The sequence below is a fragment of the Phoxinus phoxinus genome (genome assembly GCF_949152265.1).
Source record: "Phoxinus phoxinus genome assembly, chromosome: 6".
Lineage (NCBI taxonomy): Eukaryota > Metazoa > Chordata > Actinopteri > Cypriniformes > Leuciscidae > Phoxinus > Phoxinus phoxinus.
In genome coordinates, this window is record NC_136881.1 from 17,251,150 (window position 1) to 17,271,782 (window position 20,633).

General features: G+C 39.5%; 1 protein-coding gene across 6 annotated transcripts in view; it reads right to left on the reverse strand.

Moving 5' to 3' along the window:
- Positions 1–19,673, reverse strand: part of trim2a (tripartite motif containing 2a) — a 38,308-nt gene extending 18,635 nt beyond the window's left edge. Inside the window, exons 1-2 of one of the 6 annotated variants that reach the window (XM_079615343.1) lie at positions 19,478–19,597; positions 6,668–6,754 (exon numbers count right to left, since the gene is read on the reverse strand). The gene's annotated coding sequence lies outside the window, so the exon portion shown is untranslated. Of the gene's footprint in view, positions 1–6,667; positions 7,022–8,018; positions 8,038–19,477 lie in introns of those variants that run through there. The other 5 variants (XM_079615341.1, XM_079615345.1, XM_079615344.1 and 2 more) reach the window with 5 other exon arrangements.
- Between the last annotated feature and the right edge of the window lie 960 nt (positions 19,674–20,633).

Consider the following 20,633-nt stretch of genomic DNA (forward strand, 5'->3'; position numbering starts at 1 on the left):
AGCGCCGACTTGGACCCGGGCTTATCCAGCGATGACTTAGACGACTTGGAACTGACCTTAAACAGTGAAGACTTGGAACTGGGCTTATCCAGCGACAACTTGGAACTGGAAAGGGGCTTATCCAGCGATGACTTAGACAACTTGGAACTGGAAAGGGGCTTATCCAGCGATGACTTAGACAACTTGGAACTGGGCTTAACTAGCGATGACATAAAACTGGGCTTATCCAGCGATGCCGATGAACTCCACTAAAATGCCTTCAACAATGGACACTGATGCCAGTTAGTGGTGGCTTTTCCAAAGCGGACATGGCTGAAAGCTGGCTGGGTCTGGAGTGGGGCTGGTGAGGTCTTCTTCAACAGGGCAGAGAGTGAAGGGTAAGTTGCACTGCACCAGCATCCACTCGGTGAAGCTCCCTCGAAGACAATCCACAGTCAGGCAGGCTTGCCTTTGATCACTCATTAATCCAGGTTTTTATAGAAAACATGAAGCAAGTGATCGGGATAGTGAGTGAGACTAGGCCTGTCGCAATAATCAATATATCGACTTATCGCACAATTTATGTACATGACTTGATATCGCCCCTTATGTTTACATGATAATGAATGTCACCAACATTTTGCCTATCGTGCTGTCATCTTGTCTGTTCTCCGTGTCAGAGGCAAAAGTGGGGCTCGGTCAGTTCCTTCATGATGAATAGTTTTATTCATACACAGAGCGGTCATCGACAGGTGAAAAAAAAGGCGTATTTGGGCCGTTATAGTGTTGTGTTTTCCTGACAACTACATACAGTTTAAAAGTCAAACTTGCAATCAAGTTTGAAATCAAGTCCAAATGCACTTGATTTCAAAGCTGCAATCCACTGTTCTGGTGCAAATATAAACGTCAGGGCGTAAATAGTTTTAGCAGCAGATAAGGCCTGTTGAGGCATCTGTGCCTTTGTTCATACGTACATCTGACGGCTAAGCAGGGTTTGTGTTTTCAGCAATAGTGTGCACCTTTACTTAAAGGAAACATCTGTAAATTGATTTTTATTTACCATTTATTCAAGTTTTTTTTATTTAGGATATTTCATTTATCGTGACAGGCACACGTCAGATGGTGAAAGCTTGCGTGATCCTCAACGGAGCGATTCCCCTGCCCCATCAGGAGGAGGCTTACTGTGGGGATATCCATGTTCAATTTTCGTAGTTTAAATCCTTTCTTCCCTCTCTCGTTCTGTCAAGGGTTGCGTGAGCTAAATCCAAGAAGAGATATGCGTGATGCAGAATGAATGAACAACAAAGCCTTTTCATCCATCGATAGCATTCACAACTAATATAACCTCAACAAGAGACCATTAACAGAGCAGAACTGAGGGCTTAAATACATGAAGGATAATCATCAACAGAACTAATGAATGACTCGAACATAGACAATGAAAAATAAGACTAAAAACTAAACAAGATTGTACATGTACTAAACATGACCCTGACAACAGCAAATGTAATCTAAGTGGGAAAAAAGGAAATGAGCTTGCACAATTAAATCTTATATCAATTGGTACAGAAACATTTTTTATAATCTCGTCCAGTATAGTACAATTTTTTATGCATCCTTACACAAGGTCCAAGCTCAGGTTATGATTGATTTTTTTTATTTTATAAATGTTTAATGATTGATTTTTTTGGTTGTCTTGTTGCAGTGCAGGTTGGAGGCTTTCACCAGTTTTGTAAATATCTATTTTTATTTTTAAGAGATGCATTCTACAGTACCCCTAAGATGTTATTAAAAGGTAAAGATAAAGTCAGAGCAGTAAATATTTCATTAGGCCTTTAAAAGCTGTCTGTTTTAATGCACACAATGCAAAAAGCCGAGCAGAAGAGCAGGCCAGATGTCCTCACTGCTGAGCAGAGCAGAATCATGCTTCTGTGTTTCGATCCACTGACCACAAAGTGCTCAGTGAAAGTCAAACTCTAAACACAGGCTTTAGGACAACATCTACATAACAGACTGAAAATGATGCTCTGGTGTGGGATATGGAAGCTCATAAAGAGAAAATTGATGGGTTTGTCTGCACTGGATGCCGTATAAGGTGATCATTTTAGAGTGAAATGCAAATCTCTTACATATTGGGAAATCTATTTTAAGTCTACAGTTTAGCAAAGCAACACCCTCTCATCGTGGATACGGTTAGAATGAAAAAAAAAAAACCTTGGTTTTACATTATAATTCATTCACAATAAAACCATACCTTATCATGAACACAAATACAGAGATAAAAAGTCCTAAAATGTATTCTTTAAAGACAGACAGATAGCTTGTCTTATCCAGTCTGCCCTCAATGATGAGGAAAATTGAGACTTTATGCTCTAAGATTAAAATGCTTCAGATTACCACAATACCAGCATGGTTCCACTCAAACCCATTTGTTCTGTAATTGCTATAATTTCCTGTGTAGCGTATCCTCTTTCTTTTCTTTAAGGCAAAGTGTTTGTGTTTTTTTCTGTTGGCTCTGCCTCCAACACTCTTCTTAGACCCAGATGATCTTAAGCTCGTCTTGAAATCAATAACACTGCCTTTTAATGCATAGCTAGTGTGAGCTTCATGTTACATGTAAACCATTTCTGTCCAGTTCCTAATTCCAATACTAAATTTGGCAAATTTGTGCAAAGTCATTAGTACTGAGGGGTACCAACAGTACAATGTTGTAGTACTAAAAATGGACATATAAATTAATTAAAATTATATTGAAATATAAATAAATGAATAAAAAAATGACAAGAGCACATTAGTAAAAAAACTAAAAAACAAACAGTAAAATTAAAATGAGAACATAAAAAAAAAATTACTAATAGTTTATTAATAAAAGATAAATAACACAAAACACTTTCTCCACAGTTGAAACTAAGCTGCAAACAGTTTGTTCTGTAACTTCTGCAAATGTCTGACATGTGTGACAAACACACATGTTTATGTGTTGTTTACATAAACAACCAAATGTCACACATAAACCCACATTTACACATCGTCGATGCCTCTTCAGTTTTCACAAATCTGACTCACCCAGTTGCGTTGAGGAAATACGGAGGAAGTAGGATATCACAGATAACATCAGAAGAACTAATGAAACGAGTAACTTGTGGGATCATCTGTCAGACCTTGGGATGTTCCTGACTGTGTATTTAACAAGATGCTGTACATATCACACAATTGCTCATATTACAACTGAATATCAGCTGCTTTGGGAAAAAAAATACTAGTAAGACACTGGCATTAGAGATGTAACAAGCTATTTATGAGCATAAACATCCACAAACTGTCATCTAAAATAGAAACATTAGATATGATTCACAAGAAGTGGAGATTAGCTTGCAATGTAGGGCATGTCACAAATACTGTAGATCAGTGAGACTGAGAGAAGCAGGACACAGCCAGAGTGCTGGAGCGCATCCCTCAAGGGCATCCACCCCCTCGTTCTACTGGAAAAGAGCTTCACTGAGAACATATCACCATAGCAACATTGAGAGACGTAAGGAGGCCATGAATATCTGAAACAGAGCATAAGGGGGGCGTTCACGTAGGACAATTTCTTGAATTAAAATCAGCTAAACGGAACACAACGGAAGTGAATTGACTCCCATGCACTGCTGCAAATAAAACGGATAGCGTACCCTAATACGTAAATGTATTTATATTGATCTGATTGGTCCATTGTTTTAAAAACGACATTGATTTGATATAAATTGGTGAACTATTTTTAACTTGACATGTTGTCAAATCACAGAGATCATGCTGGAAGATGCTGAAAAGTTCACACAGCAGCAGAATACGGTTGTCAGTCTAGTATTTGAGTCCTTAATTTGGTTATGTTTACACTGTAGTAGCAGTTTTAATCTTTTCTTTGTATATATATTGTTTTCTCAATGATAACATTGAATGACATGTGTTCTGTATTTTGAGCTTTATGTTGTAACGTTTATGTTGTAAACTTATAATGTTCTCATCTTATAATGTAAAGCACCTATCTGGGTCTCACTCTGCTCTGCAAACTGGTCTGTAAGGGTGGGGGTTTCACCTCACCCTGCAGCTGGCCTGTGTGGCTAGAATGGGAACTATTCTTGCAAGAATAAATGTATATTTTCTTTTAAATACAATTTGAATATATGACGTCTCTTTTGCCTGGGAATGCTGCGTTTGTTATATATTGTTTTGCCACAACAACACACAGTACAACTCACACCTGTACAGTTTCAGGACGCATTCTCAGAAAACCGATGTGTGACGGAACCGGACTGGACAACTAGTTGTCGGTCACGTCATACGAGTGACGCTCTGTGCTGTACAAATGTGTTTCTACCATAGGCATATTAGCGGGTGGGATGGGTAGGACATGTTCCCACCACTTTTTGCCAGGGTCGATATTGTCCCCACCACTTTTTTGAAACATCTCGCTGCACGTATATACCTAATGCAAATGAATCATATCCAGTTGACATTCATTTGTGTTAAATAAGAAGCGATCTTGCACTGAAATTGTGACGCCCTGAGTGTTTGTTGCCAATGTTATCAGTTGCGGAACTTTCTCTTTTCTTCAAACAGACGAGCACTTCAATCTATCGCTTAATGCCGTTGAGGAGACTCTCCATTCTTTCCAGTGAAATGACAAAACAAAATGCACACGATGTGCCCTTGCTCTTGATATACAATCATTAATGAACATCTGAGGGCGGATTAGAACCCGGAACCTCTGACACGCTTGATAAATGTTCTACCACGCCACCAGACCTTTAGGGAATACGAATAGGCCTACTATATATACATAAGGTCTATGTATATATTCAATAACGTAAAGAATCTCGGGACTAACAATATATTGTAAAATAGTAGGTGTAAGAATGAAACGATCACAATAAACATGAAATATTGATACATTAAACTCAATGTAGCCTACTGTTGAAATTGATTTCTGGACATAGTAATGTTATTTTTTCCACAATGGTTATTATATATCTAATATAGCATTGCAATAGCATTTGTATTGAACATAGCCATGGTGCACTGGGAAAAATGTTCATCTTTCGAATACATACATGTATAGCACAGACTGAATACAAGAATAATTCCTAAACCTGAAGATCTGAGCTAACAAGGCTGAACAACAAATACAAGGCTGTGGGTTTGAGAGGGCACTAAAGCATGTGAGTTGTAGAACAAATGTGGCATTTTAGCAAATAAATAAATAATTATTTTGAACCGGTATAAATGTAAATTATTTTTAAGAAAAAGCGTAATTAAAAAAAAATTGACTATCTGTCCCTATGCTAAACACAAATAATTTTAAATAAATGTATAGGTGTACCATTTCTCAATTGTTGAAAAGTGAGTATGCATGTAATGTATTTAAATACATAACTTAAATATTAAAAAAATTGTAACATTGTAAAGTTATGGGTTATGGATTGAAAACAGTTGCATATTATTTTCGGTAAAGGCTTAAAGAAATAAATATTGTGCAACGTCAGCCTGTTTCTTTTTCACGCATAATTATTTAAGGGTATTAAAGGGATAGTTCACCCAAAAATTTAAATTTTGACATCATTTAAGCCCTCAACTTGTTCCAAACCTGTATGAGTTTCTTTCTTCTGCTCAACGCAAAAGAAGATTATTTTAAAGAATGTTGGTAACCAGACAGTTGACGGTAGCCATCGACTTCCATAAAGGAAAAAAATACAATGGAAGTCAATGGGTGCCATCAACTGTCTGGTTACCAACATTCTTTAAAATATCTTCTTTTGCGTTGAGCAGAAGAAAGAAACTCATACAGGTTTAGAACAACTTTAGGGTGAGTAATGACAAAATATTCATTTTGGGGTAAACTATCCCTTTAAGTTGACACTAAACATAATTTGCTGTAGTCCACTTTCAAGGCAACAATTGCTTAGACCCTTAACTATGCATGTATCCCACCACTCTCAAATAACCAAAGTAGCCAAGATTAAACATTCAGCGAAAGCAACATCAAGTCATATCATATGTGTTGGCTTGCTCTACATATCTAGTTTAGGTCATACTCACAACTTATTATATTTCTATTTTAACAATTAGTGTCTATGTTTAACATTAATTTACCAGTCTAGATATATAGTCAGGCAACTCTAAAACAAACACATTTCCCAGACTCCTAAAGCCCTTGTAATTTTCCGCATACCATCCCTGCTTGGGTCTGTTACATAATATTTATATAAGCAAGCCTTGTGCAGAATGTCTCTGTCACATCAAAGAGTGCATGACTAAGATGACACTGATTTGAATACCAGACTGAATAACAACATTTACCCCTATAAATTAACAGATAATTCTTAGGCTAATACAACACACAGCAGAAGTCACAACATAATGCAGTTACTGTAGTCCTTATGCCAACCATAAAGATGCATCAAGAACAGATTATCCTAAATATATATCATCTAACAAGATATCATTTTTTCCACAAACAAATGAGCAATAATGAAGTATTGCTGTATCAGAATAAAAGAAGAAGCCTACTGTACATTCTGGTCAGCATAACAGTGTAAACACATTATGTTATTGAGTATTATCATCCAGTGGCAAAACGTTACCAGCAGCCAGAGAATCAATGGAGCATCAACAGTGCATATCAGAAAAGAGCTCCACTGAAACCTACCATCAACCAGCTGTTCTCAAGGCACCATCCCACATGTTGATACCCGGCAATGCTGCGTTTCACGTCTGCACTGAGAAGAGAGGAAATCTGAACACAGATGACAGCTCATTTCAAACTAGCATATGAGGAGAAGGATTACTGGTCTCTCGCTCTCTCTGGATCTTTAATCAGGCCACACCTTTCTTTCGTTCACTCTCTACGTCATTCATAAATTCAGCATGTAAACATTCACTCCCCCCCCCCCCCCTCCCCTCCTCTCCTCTTTTTTCCTCTCATCAACTCACTCTCTCTAAATGCTAACTCACTGCAGTACTCTTTGCAAAGCATTGTGGGATTGTGATGTAATTCTGAGACAGATGAAGGTCCAGATGCCGCCAATGCGAGTCTGTTTCTCAGCCAATAGGACATTAGGAGATTAGAGTGGACAATGATGCAGAAGCAAAAGTGTGAGAGAGAGAGAGAGAGAGAGAGAGAGAGAGAGAGAGAGAGAGAGAGAGAGAGAGAGAGAGAGAGAGAGAGAGAGAGAGAGAGAGAGAGAGAGAGAGAGAGATGAGAAAGCGCAAGCACTGAGATACAGCTGTTTTTGTCAGCATGCATCATTAGTGCTGACTCACAGTAAGGCAGTCAGAATAAGAGGGACGCTGTGGGACTGAAAAACACACACACAGCTAGAATAAACAAACATATACAGTTCCAAGAATGAAAGCTGTATGAATATGAATTTGTTATGAATAATAATTAAGAGATGTGATCAAAACCAGATTAAAGGAATGTGAAATTAAATAATTGTGGTTTATTTTAAACCTCACCCTCAAGTCATTACAAACCTTTATACATTTTTCTTTCTTGTATGGGACACAAAAAGAGATATTTAGCAGAATGTCCAAGTCATTTTTTCATATAGTGAAAGTGGATGTGGATGGAAAAGTAAAGCTTTGTTCCACACAATAAAAATTGATGTGTCAAAACATTGCATCTATCTAAGGTCGAATACATTAAATGTAGACAAAAAATACTTTTTTTTCTCTTCAATTATATATGTGTGTGTGGACTGCATCCCCTTGCATCTCTGCCTATCTTTGAGGATGAAATAAGGTCTTATGGGTTTGGAACGACATCAGGGTGAGTAAATTATTACATAAATTTCCATTTTGGGTCCAATCAGTCCAATCGCTCAAAAATAATATTAAATGCATATTTAATATATCCTAACAGCAAAACCTTTTTTGATATTTTAGGTTTAGCATCAAAGCAAAAGCAAAATTAATCATGACAAATCATTATTACGACAATATTTCACATTATAATATGCATTGCTTTAAACAGAAATTTCATGGTAGGGTTTACTCACTCTCTTACAGAGAGAAATCCTAGTTTTCTTCAGAATACAGGTATAGCAAAGCATTACTGCATTACATTCAGTTCAGCTCTGTTATGATGTTGATCTAAACAGTCCAGCACATCACAGGGCTTTCCAGATACTGAGCTCAGCTGTTTTGTTTATGACCCGCCTTTGGCAATTGACCACATTGGATTCGCACAATTGTACTGACCAGTGACCATGGTGATGACCAAGACCTTGACCACATCAGTGCAAACAACAAAAGCATAAACAAAGCTCTGCGTTTTAGTGAAAAGTAAACCTATTCCTCACTGTAAAAAAAATTGCTGCGATTATTTAGCACAACTTAAAATCCAACATTGTTTCAACTTTAAAAAGTATGTGTTCAAGCTTGACTTAAAATATTAAGTTTAGTTAACTTAAGTTTAGTTTGGTTAAGTTGGATATTTAAGTTATCTCAACAAATTTTAACTAATCGCAGCCACATTTTTTACAGTGCTCTTCTTACAGCTGAGTGTAGGCTAGGGATTTGAGTAGACCGTACTGATCTGAAATCAGATATTTGATTGTTAATATTGAATATGCTTTACTGTAAGTATTTAAGCTAAATATATTTAGATTATTCATCTTCCCAAGCAAACAATATAATAACATTTACCCTTCTGCTGCCTTGACCAGCTCTGGAGGATACTACGGTATGTTATAAAACTAATTTCTTTTCAATGTACAGTACAGATTTACATTTTTATATCACTTTGGCACCCTTCTCATGATTAAGTGGCACATTTTTCAAACTCAAAGTACTAATTTGCTATCCAAAAAAGATAATCATGATCATGGCTATTTCCCAAATGCTTAAGCTTATTTTTAATAAAGATTTCATCTAGACATATTTTTCAATTTAAGTAGATAAGTAGCAGCCTTTCAAAATGCAATTAACATGAGCTTTTCACTTGCGTGATCTCATCCATTTATGATCCACTAAACTTAAAGTCGACATGAAACTATTGTATTTTCCCTCTTTATTGTGACGTATATCAAAGTAAAATGGCTTCTAGAATGTAGGGCAGGAATTGATTTTTAACATCGAGAATTGATTGGATCACTGTCATGTGAGTGACAGGTTGCTAGATGAAAAGGATTGAAACTCGACTGGCTATTGGACAACATTATTGGCCAGGCCTTGTGCAGGTGCACACATTGTGTTTGTAAAGTATCAACATCTAAACTACATATTCAAAACCAATTAATTATTTTTGCAGTATAACCACAACAGTTGATCATTTATTGTATGTAAAGTATTTGTGTGAGCATTTGCAGTTTGTTAGTATACAGCAGGATAGACAGCATGGGAGAGGAATCAATCAATGACTTTGTAGAGGCTAATCAGAGAGGTCAAAGAGGCAGCCCTGGGGCCTCTGAAAGAGGGAGGAACACTTGTATCAATGTCTGGGAAAAGGTCAACTGTCAATTTTGATGTACATGAAAGAAACATGTTAAAGTCCACGTGAACCGGAAGTTGCAAACGACTTTTCTCAAGTGTTGTGACGCATTTCCGAGTGAAACAGAATATTGAACAGAGGGCAGGGTTTTACTTTAGCGCTCCTCCTCTCCATCTCTCGCACATAGTAGAGTAACGGTTTGAGGGAGTGGTTAACGTTTAACCAACCCAAGCCGTCAAGCCTACGTCATCAGAAAAATAACCATTCCAGACCCGGAAGTAACTTTTCAGACTTTGATTAAAGATAACTTCGGCAAACTATTTGTTTCCGTGTATTAACTTGCACGGATTAATTGTTCACCACAAGACTAGTAATATCCGCTAACAAAGTAAATAGGGTCAATTTTGATTTAATGCCGACTTTAACAGTAAGACTGCACAATATGCACTACACTACACCATTGCTGTGTAAGGAAGGAAGGAAGGAAGGAAGGAAGGAAGGAAGGAAGGAAGGAAGGAAGGAAGGAAGGAAGGAAGGAAGGAAGGAAGGAAGGAAGGAAGGAAGGAAGGAAGGAAGGAAGGAAGGAAGGAAGGAAGGAAGATGAAAGCGCATACTGGAGTACAAACCATACAAAAAGTGAAAACAACTGTTTATAGGACATAATAATCAATGTTTCACAAACTGTCTTTGATTCACTTACAGTAAAGTGAAAACCCACTTTTTTCAATAAACAGGATGTAAAATAGGGCTGTGTGATATGGACAAAAAAGTTAGACATTTTTTTACTTTTTGCCTTGGTTGCTCTGGTGCGCCTAACTTTTTTATTTAGGTGCACCAGCACAAAATTTAGGTGCAACCAAATCCATATGGATTCATATATAATATGTAAATGATTTTAAACAAGAATAAGGTAGGTAAATACTTTTTAAAATTTAAAGCACAATTATACTGTAGGCCTATATATATATAAAAATCTTTAAAAAAAAAATGTTTTAAATGCTTCACTGAGCTGCCAAACTAAAACATTTTAAGCAAAATAAAACATTTCAAAATAGAAATAGAAAGTGCTACTGTTTAAAAGTGCTTTGCTGAACTGATGGCTGAAGTAGCTCCATGTCTGGGCTGTTGTCGGAGCATTGACCGGGGAGAGAGTTGGGGGGAACAGGCCAACTTAAAGAAAAAACTCTCTATGGGTCTATTTCTTTTCATTGTTCGTCATCTGTTTTCTTGCATTTATTTTGCTGATGCTGATTGCCGTGGCCTCGTTTACACTGGAGGTCTTGATGCCCAATTCAGATTTGTTGCCTATATCAGAATTTTTTGACCGTCCGTTTACACGTTCTAAATTGTGACCCATATCCAATTCATGCGTTTACACTTGACAGATATCTCAGGACTGGTGGGAACATAAAACACGATCTCATGAAAGTGCCTATCTATAGCATGAATTTTATTTCTTGTGCCATTTATACGCCAAAAATAGTTTTTGCGTGCATTTGATACGCACTGTAAACGGCCGTATTACATGCCATAAAGTGCGTATCATATGCACGCAAAAAAAAAGTTGCCGTATAAATGGCACGAGAAATATTTTTTTTGCCATAAACGCACTTTAATGAGATCGTTGCGGGCTTTAACGAGGAGCAGTGGGTCCGAATTTTTTTTGTCCACATTCCTCTCCTACGACGACACAACGTTTCGTCGGGTCATCCGTCCCTTTGCAGATGCGCGTCGGGGTTTCTCTTGTTATTAAACCGCGGAGACGTGGCCTAATGCCTCAGAAAATCCGATCTGCCTGTTTACATGACAGTCGCATTGCCACATATCTGATTAAGCCTATATCTGATTTATTTCCACATATGAACGAGGCCTGAAACCGATCTCGAAATATTAGAATGCATGCGTTTTAGAACACATCCGATCTGTCACATATAAGCAAAATATCGGAATAGGGTCACATTTCACTGACAGTTTAAAGGAGGCCTGACTGATTCTCTGGTGCTCAGGTCGCAATTTCAATCACACAGCACGGAGAACGAGCAGTGTAGGCCTACAGGAATATGTGGACCACAGCCAATCAAAGGCAAAGACCGCCCCATCTCTGTCTCTGATTGGTTCAGACCACGATATGATCCAACCATGAGTGTGAGTTCCGTCAAAGGAGAACAAACGCTTCGTTCGTGGAGAGGCTGCGGATGCGAGGACGTTAGGTGCACAGGTGCGACCTAGGAAAAATTTTAGTCGCACACTTAGAGCCCTGCACTCTAGAGCCCTGAGCAATATTGCCCTGACAACATGTCAGTGGTATCCTATATAAATCGCCAAGGTGGACTCAGGTCGAGCAACCTGCACATCATGGCCAAACGCCTCATTCTATGGGCTCAGCTCAACCTGCACTTGCTGAGAGCTGCGCACGTGCCAGGCTTTCTGAACCAGGGTGTGGATATGCTATCCAGAGACAAAGTCCCCCCAGGCGAATGGTCTCTTCACCCACGAATTGTTCAGCTGTTATGGAGCATCTTCGGCGAGGCAAAGGTCGACCTCCTCGCCTCAGAAGACAACGCTCGTTGCCAAACTTTTTTCTCCAAAATCAGGGACGCGCTGGACCACGACTGGCCAAGCCGCTCACTGTATGCAATCCCTCCGGTCACGATGCTCTCTGGAAGAACCAGCTATGGTTCTCCGACTCCGAGTTGACTCAGCTGCTGGATACCGCCCCATGGCCGATAGCGCTGAGGAGAGACCTCCTCACGCAGGCGAACGGGACAATCTGGCATCCCCGTCCTGACTTGTGGGCCCTCCATGTATGGCCCCTCAACGAGTATCCGCGAACCTCCCGGAAAGGGTGCTAAATAACATTACTGAAGCGAGAGCGCCTTCAACCAGGCGTCTTTGTGCTCTAAAATGGTTAGTGTTCTCCGGCTGGTGCACAGCACGGAGCCTGGACCCCTACTCATGCGGAGTGACAAAGGTGCTCTCCTTTCTACAAGAGCTTTTGGATGCGGGTGGCACCCCCTCCACCCTCAAAGTATATGTAGTGGCCATAGCAGCATTTCACGCTCATGTGGCCGGGCAATCACTAGGAAGAAACGACCAAGTCGTGCGCTTCCACAAGGGGGGCAGAAGGCTAAACCCACCTCAACCCCCCTCTGTACCTGTCTGGGACCTCTCCACGGTCCTGGAGGTCATGAAAGGGGCCCCATTCGAGCCCCTTCAGTCCGCTGACCTAAAGCCTCTTTCGCTCAAATCTGCTCTCTTGCTAGCTCTGGCATCAGTCAAGCAAATGGGTGATTTGCAAGCGTTCTCAGTGAGCACTTCCTGCCTTGAATTCGGGAACAACGACTCCAGAGTCGACCTTAAGCCAAGGCACGGCTATGTTCCTAAAGTGCTCTACACTCCGTTCAGAGCACAGGTCATTTCGTTATCAGCTCTTCCCCCGTCAGAGGACGAAAGAGATGCGAATCTACTCTACCCTGTCAGGGCTCTTAGAGTCTATTTAGAGCATTCTGCCCCATTCAGGCAGTCAGAACAGCTCTTTGTATGCTTCGGTGGCCGCACCAAATGGCGACCTGATTGGTTTGCGCGTCTTAGCCGCCTCGCCATAGGTTCGTGCAGTTGTCGCAGCACAGCCAATGAGCGCGCTAGACACTCGGCTATATGTCTGCTGTGCAGCTGCACTGCGTTTTTAAAATTTGGCTTCAATATTACGTTAGTAACCGAGACGTTTCTTGCTTCACCATTTATTATTGAATGATTCACTACAATGCTTAGAAAAATTAAACTCCAAAAGTAAAGCACTCCAAGCCTTCTATTTTAAGTAGCATTTAAGTATAATTAATAATAATTCGTTACATTTATATAACGCTTTTCCTGAGACCTCAAAGCGCTTTACATAGAAGGGGAGAATCTCCTCGACCACCACCAATGTGCAGCATCCACCTGGATGATGTGACGGCAGCCATATTGCGCCAGAACGCCCACCACACACCAGCTTACTGGTGGAGAGGAGACAGTAATGAAGCCAATCAGTATATATGAGGATGATTAGGAGGAGGCCATGATAGACAGAGGCCAAGGGGTAAATTTGGGATTTTTTATTGACCACAGAAAGTCAGGACCTCGGTTTAACGTCTCATCCGAAGGACTGTGCTCTTTTGGCAGTTAATGGCGCTTTTCCACTGCATGGTACGGTACGGTTCGGTACGGCACGGCACACTTTGGTGCTTTTCCACTGCATGGTACGGTACGGCTCGGTTCGGTTCGGTACGGCTCACTTATGGCGCATTTCCACTGCATAGTACGGTACGGTACGGCTCGCTTCGGCTCGCTTTAAATGGTACCACCTCTGTTGAGGTTCCAAGCGTACCGTACCGATACTAAACGTGACGTGAAAACACTGCAGATCACTGATTGGTCAGACAGAATTGTCACTTCAGCGTCATTGTATTTGCGACACGAGACACTAAACCCGCTAGATTTAAATAGCCAGACAACAGCCAACGCAGTAGCACCTGTTTTTAGAGTATTTACTTTACAAAATAAGTTAAAAAAAATCAAAAAAGAAATGGCTGAATCGTGGTCAGTGGACGAGGTGCAGACGTTCCTCTCGTTGATTGCCGCCGGACCTAAACAGTGTAGGGACAAATTAGAGGCGACAACTATTAACAATCAGTCCCACCCACTTTGAAGCGGTACTAACTGCAGTGGAAAAGCAACCGATCTAAAGCAAACCGAACCGTGCCGTACCGAGTCGAGTCGTACCACGCAGTGGAAAAGCGAAGCGAGCCGAACCGTTCCGCGCCGAGACGAACCGTACCAAGCCGTACCATGCAGTGGAAAATAGTCAATAGTGTCCACGTCACTATACTGGGGCATTAGGACCCACACAGACCACAGGGTGAGCGCCCCCTGCTGGCCACACTAACACCTCTTCCAGCAGCAACCTGGTTTTCTCAGGAGGTCTCCCATCCAGGTACTAACCAGGCTCAGCCCTGCTTAGCTTCAGTGGGCAACCAGTCTTGGGCTACAGGATGATATGGCTGCTGGCCAATAGTATGAACCAAACCATTTAAACATAACCGTTGCATGCTCACTAATAATAACCCATCTAACTGAACAGGGCTGGATTCCCCCAAAGCATTAATCATAGATATTAATGATGCACCAAAATGTTTGGCAAACAAACATTTTCTGCTGAAACAGCATTTTTATAGCCTGACTTCGTCATACCCATATTCTAGGCAGACCTTCCCGAATCCCGACCAAAAAATGTTGTTGGCGAGGTTCGGGCTGGCACCCATGCTAGCAATTTTAGTTTTAGCCCAATAGTTTTGGAGGGCCCGAAAAACTCTAGAGAAGACCATTTGGCTAAATAGGCTATATGCACTGCATTATATATTCATTATATTTTTACTTAACCTGTAAGTGATGTCTTTATTATTTAATGTATGTTTGAGTAAGTATGTCATGAAAACATGTTTTTCTATTACAGCCACTGTTTAAATATTTACAACAACAAATTGGAGTAGAAATAATTCTGCCTTATGTGCACTGTTTGTACAATTATTAAACAAGTTGATTAATCAATTGATTATTAAATAAACTTTATTTTTGGCTTTGGTGTTTCAGTAAAAATTCATTTTGGTGCATCACTAGTAGATATATTCATTTATAACTAATAAGTCAGCAGCTTTTTTGACCTAATTAATTGAAAGGCTACATGGAATATTTGTACTTATAAAAATTAATCTGTCACACTGCAGGAATATTTGCAAATGAATGCAATGGAAATATAAATAAATACACACAACCACAAGTCAAAAAAGTAAAAGTAGGCTAAACCTCAGAGAACTAAAAATATGAAAGAAAATGAGGTGCACACATAGACTAGTCTGGCTATCACCAGACCAAGCTCAAGCTCAAAAAGATTGAACATTGGTCTGGGGAGTCTGTGTATTCTCTACTGCACAAGAGGCGTGATCAACGGGCATAGTTCAAATGACTCTGTACGCAATTGGATAGTCCTTCAACCAATCAGACCAACGATCCGGGTGACGTGGGCTATTTTGCAGAGCGACGTGAAAACTCCACGCAGGAAACGTGTCAACAAACGTGTTGGTTTGTAGCTAGCATTGATCAGCGGTTTGCAGAAGCAGCAATGGCATCGAGCGATTTTTGCAGGTTGTGCAACAAAAAAAAAACATGAAAGTGAGTGGTATTGACTGACACCCACTCAAGCGATTTGTTTGCTAAATCAAAAAGAAGCCATTGAGCATCGTCGAGAGGTTAAAATGAATTGGATTAAACCCGCCAATAGCGCGCCAGGTGGATAAGCCAGTTTGTGATTGGTCCAGGAATTTTTTTTAACTGAAGCAGGATAAAAGAATGTACAGGTTTCCAGCCTGAGCTGCAGGGCGAAATCAAATCGCCGGCAGATCAGGGTGGGTTTACCCAGTCTACACATAGACAGCATATAGACATGTTTGACCTTTGCCATACATTCACAGCCCATCACCATCCATGTCACACAGGGTCGACGGCCCTCCCCCACCACTTTCATCAGCAGCACTAATCATCTCATCAGGGCTTTAACCCAGACAAACACACACACACACACACAACCAGGGCATGTGTGACATCCAACAATAAGCACCGGAGAAACCACAAAGCAATAGTAAAACAGTACATTCTGCTTATCCATCCTACCATAACTCTTACGAGGAATGGCAACTGGTTATTTAATCAGGTTAGCTAAATTCCTATTTGTTACGAGCCTAAAAGATAATGAAATGACCCTACAGTGTTGCACATCATTCAATAGAATAACCATGGAAACTGAATCATATCAACAACAACCTTTGAGTCTAAGATTTCAGAATGAGGGCAGTGGGTAGAAAGATCTGGTCAATGCACTGTAATATCTGTCAGTTTTACCATATGCCTACTATATTGATTTATAAGAGCTTTGAGTTACCAAAATAATAAACAATTCAAATATAGATGAAAATTGTAATAACTTGAATTGAGAATCCTCCTTTAAAACTTAAACTGTTATAAGGTTCAGCCAAATTTGTGAACAGTCATAATACGTGTGTTGTGCAAATACTCTGTTTTAACTAATAAACATTATTTGACCAATTTGTCCTCAGCAACAACCTACGTGCCTTGAAGTGTTAGTTCACCCATAAATTTAAGACACCCTTCAAGACATAGGTGTATGACTTTCTTCTTTCAGCCAAACACAATCGGAGTTATATTAAAAAGTATCCTGGCTTTTCCAAGCTTTATAAAAGGAGTAAGTAGCGCCAGAGATTCTGAAGCCCCCAAAAAAACACATCCATCATAAAAGTAATCCATACGGCTCCAGGGTGTCAATGAAGGCCTTCTGATGCGAAGCGGTGCTTTTTTGTAAGAAAAATATCTATAACTTTATAAACTATAATCACTGGCTTCCAGTAACGGTGGACGCGAGTGTAGTTCCGGCGGAAGAGTGACCTCTGACCCGATGCATGACGTATCTGTATTGATGAACGCGGAAGCCCAGAGGACAGAGCAAAACAAAACATCAGTCATGAATTAGAAGTCTAAAACGAGAATTTTAAAAGAGAAATGTCGGAGGATTTCGATATAAGAGAAGAGCAGCTTGAGTTTGTTGCCCAGCTCTATTTGTTTATAGAGGTGTCTACTCTCACCTAAGCTTATGCTACATTCTACATCATACTGTACGTCATACATCGGATCAGAGGTCACTCTTCTGCCTGCATTCGTCTAGCGTACGGCCATTACCGGAAGCCAGTGATTATAGTTATAAATGTGGATATTTTTCGTACAAAAACGCACTTCAGAAGGCTTTTATTAACCCCCTGTAGCCGTATGGATTACTTTTATGAAGGATGGATGTGCTTTTTTGGGCTTCGAAATCTTAGGCGCTACTTACTCCCATTATAAAACTCGGAAGAGCAAGGATATTTTTTAATATAACTCCGATTGTTAAAGAAGAATGTCATATACAACTAAGATGGCTTGATGGCGAGTAAATTATGGGATAATTCCCCATTTTTGGGTGAACAATTCCTTTAAATTTCCTTAAAAACAGATTCGTAAGTCTAGTACATTTTTGTCAAGACTGACCAATTTCTACATATTAAAAATATTTATACTGAAACTATGAACCATTCTTAAAAACTGCTAAAGTGTCAATTTAAATCATGGTGAACAGAACTATATTTGCATACAGCTGTGAATGCAGCACACTAGACAACATGATAAATAACAGAGGAAGAGATGTGCAGGAAACTGTGCAGGAACATCATTTGTTTTTGCATGTGTGATATCTTGTAGCAGATTTATAATAACTTAAACATCATCAATCTATTCTACACAAAACTTGTCTAATTGTATGGTGCTTTTTTGGACCAAGTAGTATAAATAAAATCACCCAACCACTTTAGTTGTATGGGAATAAACAGCAAGGGCATTTTTTTCTAATTTTCCTGTTCAACCCCAAAAAATAAAAAATAAAAGGATAAAAATAAATAATAATCACACAGGTTGCGAACAGCAGGGTGCATACATTAAATTATGATCACATTTTTGAAGGGTTAATTTTTCCTTTCAGTGTTAAAATTAAAGACAACATTCTGTCTTTAGTACCACTAAAAATATCATGAGCCGCAGCCTTCCTGTATGCAAACCAGGACACTGGGCCAATCAGCTTCCTGAGGAGGTCTATCTGCTTCAATGCGTGTGCTTCACAGCCCAAGAAGACAAAATGATCTTGTATACTCTGCATTTCCTATCACAGTGTAATTTTGGTTAAGACAAACAATAATACACAATGTTTGTCTGAAATTATGTGTTGATTGATTCAGACAAACTGCTGGCTTGAAAGTAGTGCAGTGTTACAGAAAACTGCTATTACAACTGTGTGTGTGTGTGTGTGTGTGTGTGTGTGTGTGCGTGCGTGCGTGCGTGCGTGCGTGTGTGTGTGTGTGTGTGGCAGCGTCCTTAACTGATTATATACATTACAGTGCTCATTAAAATTGCAATCACTGACTGATTTACAATAGGAGAGCAGGGAGCACCACCAAGGTCTGTCTAACTGTCGAAAAGATTAACATTACAGAACTCTCTCTCTCTCTCTCTCTCTCTCTCTCTCTCTCTCTCTCTCTCTCTCTCTCTCTCTCTCTCTCACACACACACACACACACACACACACACACACACACACACACACACACACACACACACACACACACACACACACACACACACGTCTTCTCATATCAGAGTGGCATATTTTCCTTGAATAGGCGTCAGTGCACAGTCTGCAAGTGTAGATAAACTCTTTCCAGACATGCAGGAAGGGAGCAGGGCTGTCACGTTACAATGAATTAGGCTACCACAAAAGAAAATGGCTTGTGTATAATAATGTTTAGGCATTCTGAATTTGAAATATGGTGGTGATGATACAATTAATCACATGTGAATAAACCTCAATAAAAGCGTCTGCTTATTGATTAAATGTAGGCTAAATAGTGATAAATGGTAGGCCTAACTGTGAGATTTCTGAAAATGTCAGTAGGCTACAGGTGAACTCAAGTCAGGTGACCTGAAGCATCTGAACACACTGCTTGCTTGAGCTTCAGTCGAATACATGGCTTAAATAATAACAACATATTTTAATCATAAAGTTTCTTATTTAAAATATCAGAACTGTAGTTTGTATCTTAAGGCTAAATATCAATGTAGTGCATATCATCACAAACTTACAACCTGTAAGAACCAACATTTCTATTTCAAGCATTTCTATTTTATGAAGAAATGCTTATCAATCATTGAAACAAATAAAACAGGTTGTCTGCTATGCCATACAAAGTTATAGAAGCATGTTGCACGCCGCATAATTTATCACAATATTGTTTAAAATGCACATGTTGCTGGCATCGCAGATAGCAGAATAAAGCAACACAACGTTGGGAAAGTGCCTCTCTCTGGGTGCCTTTCTCTATGTCTAAAAATACTTACGCGTTCTCCATGTCTGCACTCCTGCTCAAGCCGATTAATTCCAGAAAACAAAACCGTCAGATTGTCTATCCACTCATCTTTCTCTTGATGAAACGTGAGTCGCGAAATGACAAACTCACTACCGTCAGCTACTGTCAAAAGCCAAAGGGAGGAGCTGTAGAAAGTGACCAATCAGAGAGGCTTAGATGAATGTCAGGGCGGAGTTACCGTCACTAGCCGCGACTTATGGCCAATCGCAAAGGTCTATTTTAAACGAGGGCGGGGAATGTGAAGTTGTTTGCGAGGTATGGGGTTAAACTCTCACTGACCACGCAGCAGGGATGAGAGGATTTAAACAGTTCAGGTTTGTATGTGCGGATACAAATTTGTACCCAGAAGAGAGCTAAATCTGACAACATCTCCTGAATCCTAACCCTCCTTTTAGGGTCGTTCTCATTTGTAAAAATGACAGGCCTATAAAAATGATCATTAGGCCTGTAAACATTTTTTTTATTAAAATAAATTGTAGGCTATATTTCGTTTTCTTCAATTGCCACACTCATTAAAATTAACTTGCTATCACTTGTTTTCACACATGCACCAATCTGTAGCCTACAGTCTAAAATAAAGTCCATCAAATAATTTTGATTACCCTTGGCCTTGTTTTATGCTAAACTAAAGAACAATGCCAAATCGCCTTTCCAGGTTGCCTTAAAATATTTCGAAAATGAAGCAAGTCTGTACAGTATAGCATTTTCTTGAATGAATCATGAAATCACAAAATGCCTAACAATAGCCTACTACTGTAAAATCTGTTAAATGATTGATGTGACAACCTGCAGAATAAACCAATGAAAAGAATGTAGGCTATGAAGATTTTAATTTTAAATGGTTAAACAGCTTCACATGTAAAGAATAATAGAAATAGGACCATGCTGGGTAAAATGACCCCATCACCCTCACCTCAGCAATTTTGATGAATGGCTACACTATTTTTTAATTTAGTCATTTAATCTGAATTTCAACATTTGTGAGATTTAGTCAGCTGAAACAGTTTTGAGGTTAATTGCTCTAATTTTGTTTCTGGGAAATAGAAGCCTAATCTATGACATTGCATTATGTTGAATATCAGAGGTGGAGAGTCCAGGTTCAGAAAGTAAAAGTCCTCCTCAGTATT